The sequence below is a fragment of the Aplysia californica genome, unplaced genomic scaffold (genome assembly GCF_000002075.1).
Source record: "Aplysia californica isolate F4 #8 unplaced genomic scaffold, AplCal3.0 scaffold00050, whole genome shotgun sequence".
Classification (NCBI taxonomy): Eukaryota; Metazoa; Mollusca; class Gastropoda; order Aplysiida; family Aplysiidae; genus Aplysia; species Aplysia californica.
Window position 1 is genome coordinate 857,830 of NW_004797320.1, and position 6,266 is coordinate 864,095.

Sequence of the window (6,266 nt, forward strand, 5' to 3'; positions counted from 1 at the left end):
ACACACATTTGGAAGTCAAAAGGAATTTGTCTGATATTCATCTTAGAAAAATCCACAGAAAAGTTTGGCTCTACATAGCGCTTAAAAAAACAACCCATTTTCTGCTATGTCCCCATTTTTGTAACATGACACACTAGTTTGCATTAGGCATACCACTTAAAATCCCAACGATTGCGCCATATTGCAAACTACAGTAGTCTAACAGGCCGACAGAAGTTTGCAGATAGTTTTTCTCAAGTTTCCTTTGCCTGCTGAAATCATGGTTAAGATAAGTAAAGAACAGAGCCCTTTTTGTAGTGAACATTTCCTCACCACCAACTCATTTCGCAAGTTTCGCCCTAGGTACAGAAATAATATTAAAGTGTCCTTAAGGCCTGGGTCAAGGGTGGAAATGGTCCATCAGTTAGGACCTGTAGAGAATCAGAACTAAAAATCCCCAGACAAAAGGACCACTTCAGGTCAAACACACACTCTTTGGACCCCTTTGAACATCGCCAGGGTGCAGAATTCAGTAGGTGAGCGCCATGAGACGTCTGTCCGTAGATGATGTCTACAGCAATGACTTTCCTACACCTCAACGGTCCGCATTCTCAAGGCAGACCTTTGTCTTCGACTGTACCATTATCCCATTTATGAAGCTATCAGAGGATAGCAATGTGTTTATTCCTCTATGACATTTGATTCCTTGGCAAACCCATATTCACCTTTCAAGTTATATCAACTCCACAAATGCAACCTACCCCGCCCCCTCCCCAGCTATTGTCTTTAGAAACAGCTCCGTACTGTAGGTGTACAGTGTGTGTGGCTTTGAGTACTCATTGTTAATTGGATCCTTATGTTTGACCCCCACTGAACATTACAAATGACGCTTTAAAATTTTTTGAGTCCAAAGAAGGACGTATATAGACCATTGGTTCTCGGAATTCCAGGATTTTTTACAAAAAAATTGTTTAAACTCTGTAGAAGAAGTGATATATTGTTTAAAGGTTACAGAGATGGAAAGTTTAGATTTTTTAAATAAAAGAAAAGGAAAAAACAAACCAATCATTTCGTGATTTTCCTTACAAGATCTTTTAAATTGGTGCATTTTGCATTTATAGGTGGCTTTTATAAAAGTCATTTTCATTTTCGAAAATAAGTTTCTTCTTTGTGAATTTTACTTGAAACAAATTCCTTTTGAATTAATTATATCTGACCCAAATTACAACATTCTAGTACAAATTTTGTGCAAGATATTTAGGAAAAAAGTTGTACAGTTGGTTTTTTAAAATCACCCTGTATGTGTATTTGCAAAAAAATGTTAATTTGTTTTTATAGTAAAGGAGAAATGGGTTATCAGATATACATTGTCTGTTTCTCATGTATCAATGTCCATATATACTTTTTGTTAAAATATATTTATATATAATATTATCATAATACCCCTCCCCATACCCCATCTATGGTGCAAGGGCCTAATTCTTGTACTGTTTACTACAGCACAGTATGCAAAGGCCAATTATCAATTTTTTTAAAAATGATTTTGTTTATATATATATATATATATATATATATATATATATATGTGTGTGTATTTGCAGTTTTTAAAATTAAAATTTCAAAAGTTTCGTGCCTGCCTTTGAGTAAGCTATGCAACATCTTACAATACATATTTTGTGAAAATCTAAAGATATGACTGAATTTTAATGAAAGGGGTCTCGTTATCCCAAAGTTAGGTGATTTAGATGTATACCCACATCATTATAATAATATATGAGCTGGCCTGTTAAGATTTCTCCTCTGCTGCTTTGAGAACTGTATTGCCCCAGTGCAATGACTGTTCTAGATAGATCAGCTTTTCTGGCAGTAATCTGGTGTGTCCTTCATTGAAACAAAGTCGGCTTGTATATATGTAAGTCCTTGAACAATTGATAGAGTGGCATATACGATGGGTGGGGATAAAAAGTGAATTAAACAGAGCTGGACAAAGCTGGTTGAACAAGTACTAAGTCAATGCATCTTGAGCCCGATTGTGCTGGATTGTTCATGTTATTGGAACAGACGACGACCTTACCCCTGGGCAGCAGTGATCTGGTGCTCCTCCAATCAGGAAAGGCAAAAAATTATTAAAAGTATCATGGACAGCTTCATCAAATGGCGGGATGATGTCTACTTCTTATTGGTTGATTAAACTTCTATGAATAAATGATGATGGTGATGATGATGAAGATGATGATGATTTTGTTTCCTTAAAACCCTTTTTCCATCTTTGGGGTCCAATAGACCCCAAGGCCATGTTTTTTTGCTCTAAAATCGTCAACTTTTGACCTACGAATCTGAAATTTCTTTACTTTTCCTGATTTGACCCCCTGCCTGACCACCCCAAATTTTGTTTCTTTCACTTGCATGATTTACTCACCCCGAAATGCCTCCCCTGAATTTTGAGATTTACATCTTTGGGGTTCATTTGGACCCCCTAATAAATAGAGTGAAAATATGGTGAAACCACCCATTTCTTGCTTTGGGGTCTATTTGGACCCCATAGCAATTTCCATACTGCTGTCGCTTTTTGGGTTTTGGTGTTGTAAAAACTTATTCCTGCTATAACAACTTGCTTTTTTTATCCATACAACGTGAATTCTAGAAATCAAAATGAATCTTCAAATTAGAATTTCAAGAAAATACATATCAATATCAAACAGTGACACTATTAACAAAAGCATAAGAGTGCTTTACACCATTTACTCCTACAGGTATGCTCTAATATATGATGTCTAGAAGTTTCAGATGAAGTCTAAAAAGGAGCATTATACATTGAGTAAATGAAGTTAGCAGGATTGAATGGCTCACTACTCTTTTGAATGGATTTGAAAAGAAGAAGAAAAAGAATCACCTGGTCTGATGTAGAAGATGAACACTGTGAAACACTTTTTTAGAGACATAAATGACAGGGAACTATAAAAGTAACATCTTTATTATTTATTATATTTGTATTGTTGGTAATAATTAACATGGTTGCAATTTTGTAAAACATAAATGCAAATAAAGATAAAATATTAAAATATATTTCATGTATATAGCTCTATACATGTACTGTATTATAACTTTTCAGTGCTCATTGCAAACAAGTATGTTGTTGTTGTTTTCAAATCCCTTTAGCTGCGAGCATTTCGTTCTTGGCAGCGCAATGCCTCCCTCAAGTAACCACTTGTCCTTGTTATCTGGTCAACGCCAGAGTAGAGCAGGCTTTGTAAGTCTGTAGGTGTGTGTAGGAGCTTGCGTCGAAGAACTGCCAGGTTTGGGCAGTGAAGGAGATGATGTGCAACGGTCTCCTCGTGGTAGTCACAATGTCTTCAATGGGGTTCCCACATGGGGTTGATTCTGTTTATGTGCTTGTTGGTGTGTAAGTGTCCTGTGCGGGCTCTGAAGATCAAAGTCTGATCGGCTCTACATAAGAGATTCGATGGGTCTTTGGGGTTGGGTTTGTCCATGTACCCGAAGAGAGATCTTCCTGTTTCTGCGTTGGCCCATCTGTTTAGCCACTCGTCTCCGCTTTTGGCTTCGTTGATCCCTCTGCAGGTCTGTAAAGAGGCGGCTGTGTCTGTCTGGGGCAGGTTTGCTCCAGTCTTTGATAGCTGGTCTGCAGGCTTATTCCCTGGTACTCCAGAATAGCCATGTACCTACTGCAGTGTGACCCGGAGGCCATAGGAAGTGTCCATCTGTTTTACAAGACTGAGAATGTTCCCGTCCCCTCTGTAGTCTCCTCCTCCCTCGACGGCTTGGAGTACTTGACACTGAGTCAGAGAAGACAACAACATCCCCTGGTGTTACTGAGCCTTCAAAAAGTCTTGGGTGATCTGCTCCAGGGTAACATGCTCCTATGGCAACTCCTAGTTGCTCCAGGGTAACATGCTCCTTTGGCAACTCCTATGGCAACTCCTAGTTGCTCCTATGGCAACTCTCTCTGCGTCATATAGTTGGAGCTGTATGTTCCATATGGGCCAAATTGTTGGGTTTGCTTTTTCTCTCAAAGGTTGTTTCGATATTTGATAATGGATCCGTATCCAGCATTCCGTATAGCATTTGTTGCTTACCCATCTGTGTATGCATGAATTGGGGTTTCAGCATACGAGTCCACTGTCTCTGGGGCACTAGTTCTGAGGATTTCTTCTGGTGTGGTCTTGTCACAAGAAGGGTCTAGAAGTGTCGTCCTTACTGTGATTTCTGGTGTCTGCCAATATGGAGGTTCGCTGCTAATGTTGGTGATTGGTTCTCTGTTCTCGGGTGGGTCAAACTCCTCAAGTAGTTTTGTTACTTCTCGCGTGAAGGAGGTCTTCTGGATGCGTGTTCTTGGTTCCCACTCATCTGCCATTTTTCTGCTTTCGTTCGTGTTTTCTAGCCGCACAAATCTTTGGTAGGTTTCGAGTGTAACACTCTTTCTTCTGAGGTCCAGGGGTTCTATGTTGGTGTGGATTTCGCAGGCACTTGTAGGCGTGGTCTTCATCGCACCAGAAACAAATCTGAGTCCTTGGTTCTGTACTCTATCAAGCTGTGCCAAAGAGTTTTGGCTGGCTATGGATTGCAGTGGTAGGGAGTAGTCAATCAAAGATCTGACATACCCTATATAAAGTTGTCGGGGGGTTGCTTTGTCAGCTCCCCAGTTGAGTGATGAAAGGTGTTTCAGGAGGTTTAGTCTGGATGTGGCTGTCTTGGTCAGCTCGCCTAAGTGATCTTTGAGAGACAGCTTTCGGTCCAGTTGTACACCAAGGTACTTTGGATAGTCCTCATGTCTGATGGTGGTTCCATTGGTCTTAAGGTTTACCAGACTTGCTGTAACTTTGTTTTTGAGGCTGAAGAGTCCAAAAACAATCTTGTCTGTGTTCATCTCCTTCCATAGCTGGTAGTAGGACGAGATAGTAGTCAGGTCCGCGTTGATGGCTTGGTTCAGTGCTCTCATGTCACTTCCTTTGCTCCAGATGAGCAAGTCGTCAGCGTAGAGTGCTTTCTGACAGGAGATGACATCTGGCAAGTCGTTCATGAACAACAGGAAGAGGGTACAGCTGAGTGCTGACCCCTGTGGGAGGCCTTCCTCGAGTGTCCTCTGTGAAGGAATCTTGCTGTCACATGACGTCTGGATAGTTCTGCAAGACAGAAAGTTCTTGATCCAGCTGTACACCCTTCCTGCTATCCCAAGCTTTTGCATTTTGAAGAACAGTCCCTGTCTCCACACACGGTCATACGCCTGCCTCAGGTCGATGAAGACAGCCATAACATTGTCTTTATATTGAAAGGCGTCGCTGGTCTTCTGTGCAAATTTGATGAGGTGGTCCATAGTTCTTTTGCCTTTCCTGAATCCTACCTGTGATGTGCTGATTGTGCCTTTGTTTTCCATCCACTAGTACAGTCTGTCGTTGACCATTCTCTCGACGACCTTACCCAGGCATGATGTTAAAGAGATTAGTCTGTAGCTTGAAGGCTGGCTTGCTGGTTTGTTCTTCTTCAGCATTTCTGTGATGCTTGTCTTCTTCCATTCTGTTGGGAGCTGTCCCCCATTCCAGGTCCTGTTGAAGAAATCCAGGAGTATGGAGAGGGAAAAGTCTGTCAGGTTGAGGATTATCTCATTGGTGATGTGGTCTGGTCCTGGGGCCTTTCTCTTTTTACACTTTTTGAGGGCTGCCTTCAATTCCGTCAGATTAAACTCCTTCTCAAACACCTGAGTTCAGATTGCTCACTTCTTATTGCTCATTTGCCATTGCTTCATCATAGTTCCACTTTTTAAGATACAGTACAATCTTTATGAGGGAGGAAAACATACCATCATTGCAATCCTCAATTGGGCTGTCAGCAAGTGTATAAGGACCCAAATAAAAATAAGTAGGCCTACTCTGGTCATCAATTGCTTGAGGCTCCAGTTTAACAAAATCATGCAATTGTGGTGTTTGTGGTTGTTCAGTTGTTTGTAAAATGTGCTAAAAAGGTTGAAAATCAAACAATGGATAATTTGACAGACATAATAATAAGAAAACAATAGATAAAACATAAAGGGTCTTTTTGGACCCCAAAGATCAAAATAGGTATTTTCCATTAACTGCCTTTTTCATGTCAGGGGGGTCCACTTGGACCCCAAGTGGCAGAAATAGAAAATTACCACTACAATAGTTATTAGAAGTTAGGGGGTTTGCCTGGTCCCCAAGTGATAAAAATAGGAATATTTAGGTAGGGTATGAAATAGGGTTATAATGGGCCTGGCGGACTCCACGAAGAAATCTTCGAGCGAGAGCGAGGCT